The sequence below is a fragment of the Amia ocellicauda genome (assembly GCF_036373705.1).
Source record: "Amia ocellicauda isolate fAmiCal2 chromosome 11 unlocalized genomic scaffold, fAmiCal2.hap1 SUPER_11_unloc_2, whole genome shotgun sequence".
Taxonomy (NCBI): Eukaryota; Metazoa; Chordata; class Actinopteri; order Amiiformes; family Amiidae; genus Amia; species Amia ocellicauda.
In genome coordinates this window covers 192,882-211,778 of record NW_027102660.1, presented here as the reverse complement: position 1 = coordinate 211,778, position 18,897 = coordinate 192,882, and the positions used below count along the sequence as shown (strand labels likewise).

General features: G+C 43.8%; 2 non-coding genes across 2 annotated transcripts; both read left to right on the top strand.

Moving 5' to 3' along the window:
• Positions 1-8,283: 8,283 nt before the first annotated feature.
• On the top strand, positions 8,284-8,356 carry trnav-cac (transfer RNA valine (anticodon CAC)). The gene has a single exon. It is a non-coding gene; the product is annotated as a tRNA-Val (tRNA).
• Positions 8,357-9,227: 871 nt separating this feature from the next.
• On the top strand, positions 9,228-9,300 carry trnav-aac (transfer RNA valine (anticodon AAC)). Its single transcript has one exon. It is a non-coding gene; the product is annotated as a tRNA-Val (tRNA).
• Positions 9,301-18,897: the final 9,597 nt, after the last annotated feature.

Below are 18,897 nucleotides of genomic sequence, written 5' to 3'. Positions count from 1 at the left end.
CAGTCGTTTTACTTAAATACATTCTAGGGTCTTAAAGCTCATAAGAGTTAGACTTAAGATAAGGATATGCTTTTAAGGTATTTTAGCAGTCTCAATCCCTGATGATAAGGAATCGTTTAAAAAATAAAAACAACTGATCACTCAATGCTAAATAGATCACAACACTCAAGGCTAAATCACTCACACCATGGGGGGCGGGTGTGGGCTCAGACAACAGTAGGTATGGCGTGTGGTATCAAAACATTCAGAATACTTTTAACCTATATAATTTATAAGCTTTGTAAAATAAACCCAAATATCTCTTTTGCGGGGATAAACGCTGTTCTGAGTAGTTTGTGACTTGTTTATTACCAAACAAAGCATCGCTATTAAAAAAAAAAAAAATCACTGTAAAAGCGCTAGTTATTTTAGATCTTTATAGTTATTTTCTTGGCTCAGGTTGTTTTTTAGCGCTTATAAAGGCCTGAAATATTCTTAGTGGTTGTTGACTATAGGTCTTGATGCTTAAAAATGTTTTTTTGAGAGACCAAAAGGTTCTAATAAAAGTTTAGAGTAGAGAGGAGAGAGATCGTCTCCATCTTGGTTTCTATTTGAAATTTGATGCAGTGTCATTTTATTGGTTGGTTTTGATATGTTAATTGGTAACAGGGCGGCACAAAGGCCAGACCAGAACAATGCCTTACAAGCAGATCCGGCATGTGGCCATCAGTATAAGTATGAAGGTCTGGTCTTCAGCTCGACAGACTCATACTGACCTTTCGATTTAAGACTAAAGATCAACAATGTCCGGAAACAACATCAGCGACTTCGATTTAAACGAGTTTTTAGGCAAGTCTTCAGATTATTTTCATTGACTCAGAGCGTGTTGTGTGCATGTATTGTAAATAAGGCTATAACATCTGTTTTAAGTTCTGTAAAATTATTTTTCAGCCAGTCAACAGCAGTTATTTCCCAACGCTGAGGAGATAATCTGGAACAACGACGGTAAGATTTTTGTGTTTGCGCTCATGGGTTCTTATGTATGGGTGTGTGTGGTTTTGAAGAGGCTCATTAGAGTTATGAAAACGTTTTAATATATATTAATGCCGGTCTCTTTAATTACACAGATACTATCGAAAGGCCTGTGATTAATGTCTCCGAGGATCGACCAAGAGAAGTGGTTGTCCCTAGACAGGCTGTCTGCCGACCGGGTAAGAACTAAACCCCTGTTTGTTTGTATAACGTTTCTGTAAGATGTTTGAGTCCAGTTTTGTTAATTTAAAAAAATTATCCTGTCTAACAGTATTAAGAAACGTGGTTCGAGACAACGAAAGGCCTTCCACATCGAGGGCTTGTTTCGTTTTACCTACGAGAACAGTAACCTTTCAAGAATCTGAAAGGCCGTCAGCCCCGGTATCTGATAGCTGTGAGTATATATCTGCAGCCTGTAAGAGGTTAAAGCTTTTTATAAAGCGGTGTGGTTAAAGGTTAAACATGTCTCTTACCTTCACAGCGGTGCAAAAAGCTAAACCAGCCGAAAAACATAAGAAACGATTATTCTGTGGAGGTAAGTAAGATCTTTCAAACTTTAATGTTTTTAAAAGGGCTTTGTTTGCCCGTTGAGGGCTAATATTTAAGCCATGGGTGACCGTTTCCTGTAGGGCGGGGGCTTCTGGGAAAGATCTTTAGAAGTCCGGACAGGTCTAGGCTTGTTTCTGGGGAACGTGTTTAGAAATGACCGATTGCCGTACCGTCTGGTTAGGAAGTAAAGCCGTCTGAAAGGGTTTAGTAAGTTGTTTGGCTTATCTCCCGCTATTATACTTCTGTTTTAAAGTGGTTGTAGGAAAAGGCTTGAAGGTGTTCATTGTATTTAATATTTAAACAGATCGTGAAAACGTTTGTGAAACAGGAAGTCCCGGGATCAGGAAGCGTTTACACTTGGAAGGTTCGTTTAAAAATGAAATGTTGTTGTGTGTGTGTGTGTTTTATTAACAATATTACAGTTTTTAAAGAAACATTTAAGAAACAGTTTATTTACAGCGGCTTCTCTGTTTTACATTTATTATCAAGTCCTAATAAATATATTGTCTGTAAATAATAAGGTGTTGTAGTGAATGTCTAAGGCTATTTTCAAAGGTCTAAAAAAGCTAAAGGTTTTGAATGTCCTGGACATGTTGTTTTAAGTTTGATTTCTGTCGCCGTTTAAAGATGTAAATGTAATGTATATTTTTATTCTTCCCAAGACTCTTGGGATAGTCATTCTGTGGATGAGCTATTGAGGACAATTACCCCGTCTAAGTGGGATCAAACATCTTCCCCGGTGAGATCACCGAGAGGATCCCCCACGGTGGTCTTGGAGACCCCCCAACATCTACTCAGGCCACAGCCTTCTGGGGGTAATTCAACACCCCAGATTCAGCCCGCCGCATTGTCGGGCGGAACAAATACAGGCATCCAACAACCTCAGGGGTCGCCGTCAGTCAGGGCTGACACACCACCCAACGACGGCCTGGTTTCAACATCGTCCCCCCAGACCCGTTTCTTGGCTACAGAAACGCGGAACAGTACCCCGCGCTTGGCCAGGGTGTCACCGCAAAGGCCTTCTTGGTCTCCGTCCATGAGTATACGCTCGCTCCCTGCCTCCTTCGACCGAGATTTACCGGAGCGACCATCCTTTGAAGCTGAGCCAGGCCACCAGCCCCCGGAGCTACTTCCTGAAGGTCGGCATGAGTTGCTACATACTTTGTTACAAAATCAAAGACTTGTGTTACTGGGGCAAAACCTGGTGATAGAGAGCCAAAACACCCTTATTAATACCCTTACTAACGAATTGTACCGTATTTAATGTTTTAATAGACACAAAACGCCTTACTATTGTGGGTTGTTGGAAAAATAAAAAATAAATTAAAAAATGTCCTGACTTGGTAAAAGAACTCACAAACTAAAGGATTATGAACAAGCTAGGGCCCCAAAAAGACCTTCCCGAGAGAACATCCCCGGCCCTGTTGTGAACTCCTCTGATGTCCCAATGAACCTGGAACTATTACAAATGATAAATGATTTAAATAACCCCCAATTACCACCGATAGAATGTGAATTAACACACTTACCGGTGAACCCCGACCTGTTACAGATGGTCAATGATCTAAATAACCACCTCCCACCGGTAGCGCTTATAGAGGTTCACCCCCTAGTTCACCCCGATTTGTTTGAAATGGTGGAGGCTTTGGAGGAGCTACCCCGACCAAATTCTGCCCCTATTATAAATGATTTGAGACAATTAGAACACAGGATGGCGGCAGAAGCAGCCATCACTATAGAGGAGGGTCTTGACATTAACCGGTTGGATATCTTTGAAGGACTTTTACAGGCTTTAAATGAGCCTCCTCAAAAAGGGGGTTTTGTAGATGTCAGCAGTGGGGGTGTTCGGAATGTGGAGGGTTCTGAGACTGATAAGGCTGTGGAGGACATGCTCTGTGAGAATGTAGGGGGTGAAGGCTTGGTTCAAAATGATGATGTGTCCAAGAGTACCAGTGATCCCGTGATTATAGATAGACCGGCCTATAACAATTTTGAAATGATTCAGCGTTTTACTTTTGCAGAACTTTTAAATTGTGACAATTATGCAGAAATATTTGTCAACATACACGAGGCCTTGCAGAAAATGCTTGAACAGGTTGCTGAAAGGGTCAGACCTCGAGATGTTGTACAGTTAGAACTCAGAGGGGATGCTTTGTTTAGCAACCTATCTGCAATGCTGAGTGGAGATAATTTAGATGTCTGGCTAAAATCGAAGCGTTATTGCAAAGTAACGCAGCCATCTTAGCTGATGAAAGTCTGTCTCTGGTAATGAATGTGGTTCGTAACCCTGAGGGTGGGGCGCTTAGAAGACTGTCGAAATGCTTGAAGAACGACATAATTAGGACCAAGCTCAGGCAATTAGTGGTGAGTTCCAGTGGGGACAATAAGCTCTGTTTTGCTTACAGTTTAATAAAACTACTCACCCCCGACATGCCTGAACCCCAAGCTCTGCAAGAGGCTTTAATGCTTCATCAGAGGGCCGGCTTAAACTCTCAACAGATGGTTGCCTTTTCAGACATTACCAAGTTTGAGGAGTTGTTGTCTTTAAAAATTGTTGTGTGGTACCATTGTGAGGTAAAGGAAGTATTTGTTAAATTTCAGACACATCCTGAAACCCATACACAGACACTGTTTCTCTTCCTAGGTGATAGACATTAATTTGGAATAAAGAGTTTGACGGCTTTTTTGGGTTGTTCGTATGTTTGTCATTGGTGTTATAAGGCCTTCAATGATAAGCTTAAGCACCGCTGTGACGGTTACTGTAACGTCTGTTTCAATCCGCAATGTCGTAAGGGTTTGGCCCCTACCATCCAATGTAAAGATTGCTTAAGGATTTGTCTCTCAACGTTCTGTTTTTCCGAGCATAAGGTACAGAGGGCCGCTGCTGAGGGGGTTAAAAAACTGAGTTATTGTGATCAAACTAAATATTGCCCGCAGTGTTGCCTCCAGTACCATTTTCATGAGGTTAAACCACACAAATGTCTGGAGCCGAGATGCAGGATCTGTAATGCTGATTTAACCTCGGGGTCCGAACACCAGTGCTTTATTCAGCCGGTTAAAAAGGAGCCGCCGCACAACCGGTATGTCTTTTTTGCTTTTGAATGCCGGCAAGAAAACGGGGTCCACGTTGCTAATTATATACACTGTATTGACATGTTGGATCGTGAGTGGTCAGCTAGCGGTGAGAGTTGTGTCAGGGATTTCTTTACGCGGTATCGCGGTCCAAAATACCTCAATTACACATTTATTGCCCACAATGCTAAGGGTTATGATTCTTACATTTTGATGAAGTATCTGGTGGAAAATGGGGTGACCCCAAAAATAATAGCTCAGGGTAGCAAGATCATGTGTTTCACCGACGAAGCTTTCAACTAACGTTACATAGACTCGTTAAATTTCCTCCCCATGAAATTGAGCGCTTTGCCTAAGGCTCTGGGTTTTGAGGCTCAGAAGAAAGGTTGGTTCTGCCATTTTTTTAATACTAAGGACACTCAAAATTATCGAGGGTCCTACCCGCCCGCCTCTTATTATGGGGTTGATACTATGATGTCTCATGAGAGGGAGGAATTCTTTAAATGGTACAATACGGTTAAGTGAGGTGTTTTTGATTTCCGAGAAGAGATGGCCGCTTATTGTAAAAATGATGTGGTGATCCTTAAAGAAGCCTGTGTGCGTTTCTGCGCCGAGGTTATCAACACATCGGGTCTCGACCCTTTGCAAAGTGTGACCATAGTGTCTCTCTGCATGAAAATGTATCGGTCCAATTTCTTGCAGAGAAACACTATAGCGGTCACCACTTCTGACAACTATCGTGCTAGACAAAATAACTTTTCGACTGTCTCCATACAGTGGCTGGAATACCTGAGTGCCCGGGATAACATATTCATCAGACATGCTTTAAATCAAGGGGAAGTCAAAATGGGGCCTTACTACTTAGACGGTTTTAGCGACGTGTTCGGGCGGCGTACCGCTTATGAGTTTGCTGGTTGTATTTACCATGGCTGTCCTCAGTGCTTCGACCCAAACACCTTTAACCCCGAATCACAAAAACTCTGCGGTGATATCTACTATGATTTCCAGGAACGAATTGAAACTTTAAAAAACACCTATGGTTTGAACGTGCTGGTGATTTGGGAACACGAGTGGACGACCCTGAAGCAACAGGATGCGGGGGTACAATGGTTTATGGAAACCTTGGACTTTCCTGAATGTCTAGAGCCCCGGGATGCGTTATTTGGGGGTCGTACCAATGCTTTTAACCACTCTGCTTACTTGGTCACATACCCCGGGCAAAAATCCTGCGTCTTCATCACGCCCCCGGGACAGTCCGATGCTCATTGGGTCGCCTGGTGGTTTGTGGGGTGTTTCTCCATCCATTGGACTGACCCCCTCCTGAGACGCACAGACGGTAGACAGTTCGGCAAAATCAAGGCCCTCCATGAGCTCCAGAGGCTGTGGATCCCCGAGACTCATTTGGACATCCATCGCACCGCATGTTGTTTCGTCCTGAGGGACCGGGGTCTGAGGTCTTGGAGAGTAACCACAGTCAAAGGGTTCCAGAGTGTATACAAAATCTGGGGAATAGAACCAGGGGTGATCCCGGGTTTGAAGAGGCCTGTAGAGCCTGTCGACGTCCGCAGCTTTCGGGTAAGACATTCTCTTTAATTTTAAACCATGAATGAATTGTTGCACCTTTTATCCTATCTCTTCACTACGTCACGACACACCGCCCTCTTAGAAGAGAGTAGCCCCTGAGCCGTCAGACCCCCCTCCAAAACCCCACACGTCGTCTGTCGTAGTTCTGCAAGCTTTCCCATTCACACCTTTCAAAACCCTGAGTCGGAGACTCCATTTCGCATTCTCTTGGACCCTCTTGCAAGCCTTCTAGAGTCTTATCCACAAGCCCCAGATCTCTCCAGGCCATCACCTTCAACCAGTCCTCATAAGAGTATTCAATTACCGTCTCAAAAGGTTCCAACGTACCCTCCTTCTCTCCCAAAGCAAGAAGCTCCACTCCAACATAGCTGGGATCCCTTTTAAAGCGGTAACCCCGTCGAGCCCCCCAGAACAACACCCAGGAGCGTTCAATCTTCAAATTGGTGAGTACAGGAACCCTTTCCGGGATTGTTTCTTGCGGGGTTTCATGTTGATGTCGCTGGACATGTTGAAGAAGCGGGATGTTTCAGAAGCTGAGAATTAAAGAGGTATTGCCTAAAAGAAGCGCGGGTTCTTAAATAGAGAGGAGAGTTTCGGGGCGTTGCCTTCAGAGGGGTGGGGGTATTTATGGGTGGCCTTGTTGTTCAGGGTTTTATGGGTGCACACTTTCTGACGGATATGACGTAGGAATAATTAAGGAAATAACTCTACCTAAAATCACGCCCCCCAATTATGACGTAGGAATATTAATAAGCTTAGGGCATACGTCATAACAAAATAGGCCGCGCCCAAAAAACCCTACTATCTACTCTTATGTAGTTGAAGGCGCAGTATAGCTCTCATAGTCTGGTGGAGACGGAAGACCACCAGCCGTTTGAACAAGCCATTCAGCATCACCTTGTTGGGTTAAGTGCAGGCACTGTCAGAGCGCAGGGCGTCCTGCCTTTGAAAGAGTTTCCGAAGTGTCCTGATGTGCCCTTTAGCAATGCAAAATAGGTCAGTGAAAATAGAAACCTATATCTCACAGGCTGGCCCACGGGAAACGCCTGTGCGCGTTTTATCAGCCTGCTTCGATGGGAGGCATTCGAAACGCCAGGACGGGTCGTTTTCCGTAGTGTAGTGGCTATCACGTTTGCCTCACACGCGAAAGGTCCCCGGTTCGAAACCGGGCGGAAACAACCCGCGGTGCACGCGTGCCAGTGCCATGTTACCCGTCGCCATCTCTCTGCCCCAAGGCAGGCCGTCGTTTTCTCTTCCTCGGAGTGGCAAGAAATCCTGACCTTGAGAACAAACGATCGCAGAAGGGTAGCTTTGCGAGGCGCTGGAACTCACACTTTTAAAATCGATACATGTTGTAGCTGTTACAATACGACCGTAGCAGGATCAGCGACATTGCTGTTACTCTTATGTAGTCGAAGGCGCAGTATAGCTCTGATAGTCTGGTGGTGACGGAGGACCTCCAGCCGTTTGAACAAGCCATTCAGCATCACCTTGTTGGGCTAAGTGCAGGCACTGTCAGAGCGCAGGGCGACCTGCCTTTGATAGAGTTTCCTAAGTGTCCCGAAATCGGTGCACTCAGAGCGTCCGTCCGTCGACAGGTTGAAATTGTAAACGCTGGTGTAGCCACTTTTAATTGAAATATGATGATGATGATGATGATGTTGTTGTTCTTGTTCTTGTTGTTGTTGTTGTTCTTGTTTTTCTTGTTGTCGTCGTGGTCGCCGTCATTATTATTGTTAAAGTAAAGCAGTAGTTAGATTTGTTGCTACCGTAAGGTGTAGAAGGCACAATAGCTTTGTGATTGTCTGATGGTGGCACAAGACGAGCAGCAGCTGTTTGAACAAGCCATTGAACATCACCTTGTTGGGGTAAGTGTAAGTCTTGTCATAGCTCAGGGCGTTCTTCCTTTGAAAGAGTTTCCAAAGTGTCCTGATGTGCCCTTGAGCAATGCAAAATAGGTCAGTGAAAATAGAAACCTTTATCTCACAGGCTGGCCCACGGGAAACCCCTGTGCGCGTTTTACCAGCCGGCTTCGATGGGAGCCATTTGAAACACCAGGACGGGTCGGTTTCCGTAGTGTAGTGGCTATCACGTTCGCCTCACACGCGAAAGGTCCCTGGTTCGAAACCGGGCGAAAACAACCCGCGGTGCATGCGTGCCAGTGCCGTGTTACCCGTCGCCATCTCTCTGCCCCAAGGCCGGCCGTCGTTTTCTCTTCCTCGGAGTGGCAAGAAATCCTGACCTTGAGAACAAACGATCGCAGAAGGGTAGCTTTGCGAGGCACCGGAACTGACACTTTTAAAATCGATACATGTTGTTGCGTTACAATACGACCGTAGCAGGATCGGCGACATTGCTGTTACTCTTATGTAGTTGAAGGCGCAGTATAGCTCTGATAGTCTGGTGGTGACGGAAGACCACCAGCCGTTTGAACAAGCCATTCAGCATCACCTTGTAGGGCTAAACGCAGGCACTGTCAGAGCGCAGGTCGTCCTGCCTTTGAAAGAGTTTCCGAAGTGTCCCGAAATCCGTGCACTCAGAGCGTTCGTCCATCGACAGGTTGAAATTGTAAACGCTGGTGTAGCCACTTTTAATTAAAATCTGATGATGATGATGTTGTTGTTGTTATTCTTGTTGTCGTCGTAGTCGCCGTCATTATTAATGTTAAAGTAAAGCAGTAGTTAGATTTGTTGCTACCGTAAGGTGTAGAAGGCACAATAGCTCTGATAGTCTGGTGGTGAAGGAAGACCACCAGACGTTTGAACAAGCCATTCAGCATCACCTTGTTGGGTTAAGTGCAGGCACTGTCAGAGCGCAGGGCGTCCTGCCTTTAAAAGAGTTTCCGAAGTGTCCTGATGTGCCCTTTAGCAATGCCAAACAGGTCAGTGAAAATGGCATCCTTTCGCCGCACTTCAGACGCCATCTCACAGCCTAGCCGACCTGAAACACCTGAGCCCGTTTTACCAGCAGGCTTTAACGGTAACCATTTGAAGCAAGAGGCAGCGGTGTCAGTTTCCGTAGTGTAGCGGTTATCACGTTCGCCTAACGCGCGAAAGGTCCCCGGTTCGAAACCGGGCGGAAACAGCCTACTGTGGGCTGGCCCTTTTCGTCATTCTTGCCCTCGTGGTTCCCCGGAGGCGGTGGGTGTCTTTTCTTCATTGGAGTGCCCGCAATCGATGCACTCAGAGCGTCCGTCCGTCGACAGGTTGAAATTGTAAACGCTGGTGTAGCCACTTTTAATTAAAATCTGATGATGATGATGATGATGATTTTGTTGTTGTTGTTCTTGTTGTTGTTGTTCTTGTTGTCATCGTGGTCGCCGTCATTATTATTGTTAAAGTAAAGCAGTAGTTAGATTTGTTGCTACCGTAAGGTGTAGAAGACAACAGTTGGTATGGCGTGTGATATCAAAACATTCAGAATACGTTTAACCTATATAATTTATAAGCTTTGTAAAATAAACCCAAATATATCTTTTGCGGGGATAAACGCTGTTCTGAGTAGTTTGTGACTTGTTTAATACCAAACATAGCATCGCTATAAAAAAAAAAAAAAAATCACTGTAAAAGCGCTAGTTATTTTTGATCTTTATAGTTATTTTCTAGGCTCAGGTTGTTTTTTAGTGCTTATAAAGGCCTGAAATATTCTTAGTGGTTGTTGACTATAGGTCTTGATGTTTAAAAATGTTTTTTTGAGAGACCAAAAGGTTCTAATAAAAGTTTAGAGTAGAGAGGAGAGAGATCGTCTCCATCTTGGTTTCTATTTGAAATTTGATGCAGTGTCATTTTATTGGTTGGTTTTGATATGTTAATTGGTAACAGGGCGGCACAAAGGCCAGACCAGAACAATGCCTTACAAGCAGATCCGGCATGTGGCCATCAGTATAAGTATGAAGGTCTGGTCTTCAGCTCGACAGACTCATACTGACCTTTCGATTTAAGACTAAAGATCAACAATGTCCGGAAACAACATCAGCGATTCGATTTAAACGAGTTTTTAGGCAAGTCTTCAGATTCTTTTCATTGACTCAGAGCGTGTTGTGTGCATGTATTGTAAATAAGGCTATAACATCTGTTTTAAGTTCTGTAAAATAATTTTTCAGCCAGTCAACAGGAGTTAATTCCCAACGCTGAGGAGATCATCTGGAACAACGACGGTAAGATTTTTGTGTTTGCGCTCATGGGTTCTTATGCATGGGTGTGTGTGGTTTGAAGCGGCTCATTAGAGTTATGAAAACGTTTTAATATATATTAATGCCGGTCTCTTTAATTACACAGAAACTATCGAAAGGCCTGTGATTAATGTCTCCAAGGATCGACCAAGAGAAGTGGTTGTCCCTAGACAGGCTGTCTGCCGACCGGGTAAGAACTAAACCCCTGTTTGTTTGTATAACGTTTCTGTAAGATGTTTGAGTCCAGTTTTGTTAATTTTAAAAAATTATCCTGTCTAACAGTATTAAGAAACGTGGTTCGAGACAACGAAAGGCCTTCCACATCGAGGGCTTGTTTCGTTTTACCTTCGAGAACCGTAACCTTTCAAGAATCTGAAAGGCCGTCAGCCCCGGTATCTGATAGCTGTGAGTATATATCTGCAGCCTGTAAGAGGTTAAAGCTTTTTATAAAGCGGTGTGGTTAAAGGTTAAACATGTCTCTTACCTTCACAGTGGTGCAAAAAGCTAAACCAGCCGAAAAACATAAGAAACGATTATTCTGTGGAGGTAAGTAAGATCTTTCAAACTTTAATGTTTTTAAAAGGGCTTTGTTTGCCCGTTGAGGGCTAATATTTAAGCGATGGGTGACCGTTTCCTGTAGGGCGGGGGGTTCTGGGAAAGATCTTTAGAAGTCCGGACAGGTCTAGGCTTGTTTCTGGGGAACGTGTTTAGAAATGACCGATTGCCGTACCGTCTGGTTAGGAAGTAAAGCCGTCCGAAAGGGTTTAGTAAGTTGTTTGGCTTATCTCCCGCTATTATACTTCTGTTTTAAAGTGGTTGTAGGAAAAGGCTTGAAGGTGTTCATTGTATTTAATATTTAAACAGATCGTGAAAACGTTTGTGAAACAGGAAGTCCCGGGATCAGGAAGCGTTTACACTTGGAAGGTTCGTTTAAAAATGAAATGTTGTTGTGTGTGTGTGTGTTTTATTAACAATATTACAGTATTTAAAGAACATTTAAGAAACAGTTTATTTACAGCGGCTTCTCTGTTTTAAATTTATTATCAAGTCCTAATAAATATATTGTCTGTAAATAATAAGGCGTTGTAGTGAATGTCTAAGGCTATTTTCAAAGGTCTAAAAAAGCTAAAGGTTTTGAATGTCCTGGACATGTTGTTTTAAGTTTGATTTCTGTCGCCGTTTAAAGATGTAAATGTAATGTATATTTTTATTCTTCCCAAGACTCTTGGGATAGTCATTCTGTGAATGAGCTATTGAGGACAATTACCCCGTCTAAGTGGGATCAAACATCTTTCCCGGTGAGATCACCGAGAGGATCCCCCACGATGGTCTTGGAGACCCCCCAACATCTACTCAGGCCACAGCCTTCTGGGGGTAATTCAACACCCCAGATTCAGCCCGCCGCATTGTCGGGCCGAACAAATACAGGCATCCAACAACCTCAGGGGTCGCCGTCAGTCAGGGCTGACACACCACCCAACGACGGCCTAGTTTCAACATCGTCCCCCCAGACCCGTTTCTTGGCTACCGAAACGCGAAACAGTAACCCCGCGCTTGGCCAGGGTGTCACCGCAAAGGCCTTCTTGGTCTCCGTCCATGAGTATACACTCGCTCCCTGCCTCCTTCGACCGAGATTTACCGGAGCGACCATCCTTTGAAGCTGAGCCAGGCCACCAGCCCCCGGAGCTACTTCCTGAAGGTCGGCATGAGTTGCTACATACTTTGTTACAAAATCAAAGACTTGTGTTAGTGGGGCAAAACCTGGTGATAGAGAGCCAAAACACCCTTATTAATACCCTTACTAACGAATTGTACCGTATTTAATGTTTTAATAGACACAAAACGCCTTACTATTGTGGGTTGTTGGAAAAATAAAAAATAAATTAAAAAATGTCCTGACTTGGTAAAAGAACTCACAAACTAAAGGATTATGAACAAGCTAGGGCCCCAAAAAGACCTTCCCGAGAGAACATCCCCGGCCCTGTTGTGAACTCCTCTGATGTCCCAATGAACCTGGAACTATTACAAATGATAAATGATTTAAATAACCCCCAATTACCACCGATAGAATGTGAATTAACAGACTTACCTGTGAACCCCGACCTGTTACAGATGGTCAATGATCTAAATAACCACCTCCCACCGGTAGCGCTTATAGAGGTTCACCCCCTAGTTCACCCCGATTTGTTTGAAATGGTGGAGTCTTTGGAGGAGCTACCCCGACCAAATTCTGCCCCTATTATAAATGATTTGAAACAATTAGAACACAGGATGGCGGCAGAAGCAGCCATCACTATAGAGGAGGGTCTTGACATTAACCGGTTGGATATCTTTGAAGGACTTTTACAGGCTTTAAATGAGCCTCCTCAAAAAGGGGGTTTTGTAGATGTCAGCAGTGGGGGTGTTCGGAATGTGGAGGGTTCTGAGACTGATAAGGCTGTGGAGGACATGCTCTGTGAGAATGTAGGGGGTGAAGGCTTTGTTCAAAATGATGATGTGTCCAAGAGTACCAGTGATCCCGTGATTATAGATAGACCGGCCTATAACAATTTTGAAATGATTCAGTGTTTTAATTTTGCAGAACTTTTAAATTGTGACAATTATGCAGAAATATTTGTCAACATACACGAGGCTTTGCAGAAAATGCTTGAACAGGTTGCTGAAAGGGTCAGACCTCGAGATGTTGTACAGTTAGAACTCAGAGGGGATGATTTGTTTAGCATCTGTAATGCTGAGTGGAGATAATTTAGATGTCTGGCTAAAATCGAAGCGTTATTGCAAAGTAACGCAGCCATCTTAGCTGATGAAAGTCTGTCTCTGGTAATGAATGTGGTTCGTAACCCTGAGGGTGGGGCGCTTAGAAGACTGTCGAAATGCTTGTAGAACGACATAATTAGGACCAAGCTCAGGCAATTAGTGGTGAGTTCCAGTGGGGACAATAAGCTCTGTTTTGCTTACAGTTTAATAAAACTACTCACCCCCGACATCCCTGAACCCCAAGCTCTGCAAGAGGCTTTAACGCTTCATCAGAGGGCTGGCTTAAACTCTCAACAGAGGGTTGCCTTTTCAGACATCACCAAGTTGCAGGAACATAACTGTAAACCCCGCCAAGAGACAAATGTCCAAACTGATTTTAAACAGTCTGTGGGGTAAGTTTGGGGAAAGAAATTACCGTCTAAACACAACCTTGATTAAAACCCCTGAACAGTTTATAGAATTTATGTTTTCCAAACAACATGCAGTATCACACTTTCAATTCTTAAATGACCACGTGGCACAGGTCCAGTGGAGGGCCCCTAAAGATTTCCCCACCAAACAGGGGAACGTTAATGTTTTCATAGCGGTTTTTACCACGGCTTACGCCCGGCTTGAACTGTACAACTTAATGGATCAGTTGCAGGAACGCACACTCTATCATGATTCTGACTCTGTAATCTTTGTCACCAGGCCAGGGGATTGGGTCCCTCCCCTCGGGGACTACCTTGGGGAGTTAACGAGCGAACTAGATCCTCAGGACCACATAGTGGAGTTTGTTTCAGGGGGTCCTAAGACGCATACAGAACGGCTGCGGGTAAGACCTGTATGAAAGTTAAGGGTTTCACTCTGAACCATTGTAACAACAAGCTCATTAACATCAAGTCTCTGACGACCCTGGTAGAAAGTTTTGTAACCGAGAAAGACGCGCCTCCTCGTGAGATTATTACAGCCGGAAATCAGATCTATCGCAATAAAAAGGAGTACACGTTGGAAAATAGATCACTAAACAAACGGTTCAGGGTGGTGTACAATAAAGGAGTGTTGAAGACTGATTATACCACTCTGCCTTATGGATATTAGCGGTGGTTTTGATAACAGACTTCAACACCCTTTCTCCTGTATTATAGCTGGTCCCTCCAATTCGGGGAAGAGCTATCTTATAAGGAACATCATAGAAGATGTGGTCGCAACCGTGTCCCAAGCTCTTGACAACATAGTGTGGTGTTACTCTTGCTGGCAACCTCTCTACGATGATTTGGCTTCGAAAAAAAATAATCTGAAATTTGTGCAAGGTCTCCCCGCCTCGTTGTAAGACGATGACTTGTTCCCGCCCGGTCAAACTAACCTAGTGATCCTTGATGACCTGATGGAGCAGGCCGGTGACAACAGTGAAGTGGAAAAAGCTTTCACAAAGTACACTCATCATAGGAATTTAAGTATTCTTTATTTAGTTCAAAATCTATTTTTTCAAGGTAAAAAAAGCCGCACTATTAATTTAAATGCCAATTATATAATTCTTTTTAAAAACCCCAGAGATAAACTACAGGTCACCGTCTTGGCTCGTCAAATGTACCCTAACCAGACCAAGTTCTTTTTGGAGGCATTTGAGGATGCCACCAAAAAACCCTACGGGTACTTGATTGCGGACTTAAAAGCACAAACCCCAGAAGACTTTCGCCTCAGAACAGGTTTGTGCCCGCCCGATTGGCCGGCAGTGTATGTGCTAAAGAAAAGGAAATAAATAAGAATGTCTGTTCGGATTAAAAGAAATCTGCCACTTTTGCAAATGTTATTTGAGGGGAGCCTGCGCCATAGGAAAGCTGTGCTGGCAGGGGCCCCCTCGGATTTGATCGAGACCATGTGTGAAATAGCTTTTAACATCTTACACGGTAATATACCCCTAACCCCTTCTTAACATTCTAAACTCAAAAAACAAAAAGCGGTTATCAAGATCATCGCTAATAAGAAGTATTCTATTAAAAGAAAAAGAAAGAAGATTAATCAAACCAGGGGTTTTATAGGACCGCTGTTGAGCATAGCCGTGCCTTTCCTAACCAGTCTTCTAGCTTCCAGAGTGGGTTAATAATGGAATATGCTCAGAAAATGTTTTTGATCCCTCAGGAGCAGCTTGAGAAACTGAGAAAAAATGTTGTCGGGCAAGAGCCCATTAGACAAACGGCCGAAAACAACCTGGACTCTGAAATGAAAGCTATACAGGCCAGGGCCGATTTAAATCAGTATTCCAAAGCCCAGTTGTATACCAACACGTTACAGCGTTACCTCCGTCTGGTTAGACAGGGTGAAAAAGATCAAAACATTTTAACTTTAACCATGGCCTCTCAAGAAAATGGTTCTGGGGCTGATGCGGGGGGTACGGTTGATAAAGATGTTGCGGTGACCGAACCTGTTGAGAGTTCAGAGGGAGATGTTGTAACGGATGTTTTGAGAAACATGCCGGCCAGAAGCAGGAGACATGCAGAATATATCCTGCGCAAAATGGTTCAGAAACCGCGGGTAACGGCTTGGAATGAACAGGGTGAATTTGTTTTTAAAGGACAACTGATCAAAGGTTCACACATGTTTGATTTGTTGAAGAGTGTCAATAGCACTAATAAGGTACCCGAGAGTCGCCGACCTGTAGGCTGGAATGCTTTCCTACAGGCGATGGCCTGTCTGAACATGCCCCAATCCACAGTTCCTAACCAGGAAACGCGACAAAAAATCCATCTGTGTAAAGAGGTGTAGCCTGATCTGACTCCGATATCTCATTACTCTGACCGTGCTTAGCGACCATCCTCAGGATCTATCCATCGTTGGGAAGCTTATTAATCTCATGTTTTTATTTGTCTCCCCTGTAAATAATGACCCGACAAACAATTTTTTATTTATTTTTTTTTATTTTCAAATGTTGTACATTTATTTATAACATAACCCCTGCTTTGTATAAGAATTGTTTTGAATAAAAACAAAACTAATGATTCAAAGGCTGTTTTCATTATTTTTTCACCTTAACACGCATGACATCTTTTAAAATCCTCACAAGAACACCCCATCTGTATACATGACTGGCTAGGGTCGTAAGTCATTGTGTTATAAGGGGGGTCCACAGTGTACTGACAAACTCTGCCACTTTTTTATCATTTTGGCCTAAATCCTCACTGTACAAGGCCATAATATCGGGGTATGACCTTCCTTTAGATCTATGATATAAGAAAAACACACAGTGCTGACCACAAGTGAAGGTCTGAAGACTTTGTACTTGACGACCGCTGTAAATGGTTTCTTGACAGTTGTTGAGCAGAAAGTTATTGATCTTCCGAGGGAAAGGTCTGAAATCCGGGGGGTTTGCATAGGAATCAAAAAATTCACCACGGTGGTCCTCCCTTAGATAAATAGCCAGCCAATGTTCTCCGGGCATATTTTTAGGGTGTGTGTTGATTATGTACATTGCAGGTAAATTCTTGATCTTAAATTTAGGCAGCTGATCGCAGGCGTAGACTCCTTGAAACAGTTTCCGTGAGCCGGCCAGGGCATTCATGATGTGGTTGAGCTCTCTGGTGTTCATTTTAATAATAATCATACGGAACGTTTCTCCTCTGATTCACCTCAATAATGTTGTCAAACACAGCATACACGACCATATTTACAGTGTGTGGTAGAGGCTGCTTGAAACGCATCTCCAAACGCATATTGCCCGTCTTCATCAGTGAAATATGTTGTCCACACTCTTCGTCAGGGGTCAGGTTAAAACCATACAGGGTGTAACCGCTGCAGTATTCCCGGCGATCGATCAGCAGAGTTTGATCCTTGAGATGGCGACCCGTAGCCAGTACTAGACTGTAATATTCACGAACCGCATTGCCGTTTTCAAAGTCAGGTTGAAAAGGTCTGGATGGAACCTGCACACCATCGACGTACAATGCTATAAATTCCGCGTTATAATGTTTAAAGTTAAAGGTGTTCTTGTTGTAAACCCCGGTAAATGCATCATTATCCACGAGACCTATAATAACCTGTTTTGGGAGCTGTCCTAGAAACAGATTTTCCTGGTTCATCACCCGTGTCCCTGCGGGGATACTGTGGACTTTCATATAGACTCTTTCGATCGGGTACTTGGCGTTTGCCGTCACTAACGCCAGCGCGTGTCCTAGTTTAACCGCCGGGGAGACGGACACTTATTTCACAAACAGCGAGGCCGATAATATGGTCAGTTTATATTTTTCCGTATCAGGGGTCATCAGACAAAAAGCACTTTTACTACGGATCATTTTAATTTTAATGTCTACCCCGTTGAGCATGAGTTTTTCTTGGAAAAATATGTCTGCATGGATATGCCCCATTAGCTCAAAGGTCCTCCCTTCTGTTGAAGAGGCCGATCTTTTTTGCAAACCCTTATTGAGTCCCTCTGGATCCTTGTCGTCCATAGCTTCCGGGATGTCTTTGAAGAGAAGGCCGGGGCTGAACTGTTTGCTTAGGGTCTCCTCACTATAATTAAGGATACACTCCATCATGACTCTATAGGGGTAAGTATTGCTGCTTTGACTAATGAGCCGATCTCCCAGGGTCACATCCACCTGTGAAAACATGGTGGCCACCGGGTAATTGATTAATTGATGACCCCAGCGTTGGCCGTCTTCTCGATTGCATCGCCATCCTAATCAGTCACTTTACAGTTCATTAAAATAAATGTGTTATTCAAATCAATATAATCCTCGCCATTGCCAGCTATAAAAAACTCCAGAGGGGCCGTGTCTGAAATTGCAGAAAGAGGGGGAATCTCTACATATATGATCTTATCTATACTCGTTTGAGTGTATGGAACTGTAAACAGATCCAGTTCTGATTTGACGCATTCTTCCGATAGACTGTTGACAAAAGACATGTTTAAAAGATGTATCCTGAGGCTCTATTTTTCTTTCTTTGAGACTTTCTTTTTGCAGGTTTTTTCTTGTGCTGCTTCCTTCTCCGAGTGTTTCCACGATATGTTGGAGAATGAGAGATTCTTCGTTTTTTGTTAGCCACGGATCTTCGTCGCCCTGGTGGACACATGCTGTTTCTTCTTTTACCCCCCCTCCTCGCCATTACCATGAGACCCGAACCCTCCTGATGCTCATGGCTAGCTGCCCGGTTCATAACATTGGTGAACACGTCACTAACAATATTTTTAGCCGCTGATTTCAAGTGGGGTCTGGCTATAGCAAAGCCTCTCTTAAGCAGGGGTACGGCCATTCTAAAGAGACCATGAAAGAGTCCTCCTAGACCGGCGCCATACATTGTGGGGGCTCCTACAAAACCGGGCAAGCCGTTCCCGGCTTGCATCTTGTAATAATCCACATAGGCGCTAGGATCTACATAACCCCTCGAGGTAGCCATTTTAATAATGTACAAACTGTTTCAGGGGTCGAAAATGTAGTTTGACAATAACTTTACTGAAGCGGAAGGGTACGTTGATATTCTGATCCGATTTTACTTCGATCGTGATGTTGTCAAATTGGGTCTTTGAGACTGGTACGTAGTGTGGCTTGTCATAAGTAATTGTGACCATGTCATTGCTTTTACCTTTAATAAGTACATTTCTCAAAAGGGGGACATAACTATCCCCGACCCTCTGGTGGGTTATGATATCCGTATACACATAAAGAGTGTAAAAGCCGCCCCACCACTTCTGAGAACCTGCTCTCTGTGTCAGAATAGATCCCAAATATACGCCCCAGTTGGCCGCTGGTTTGAATGCTAATACCTGGTTTTGACAC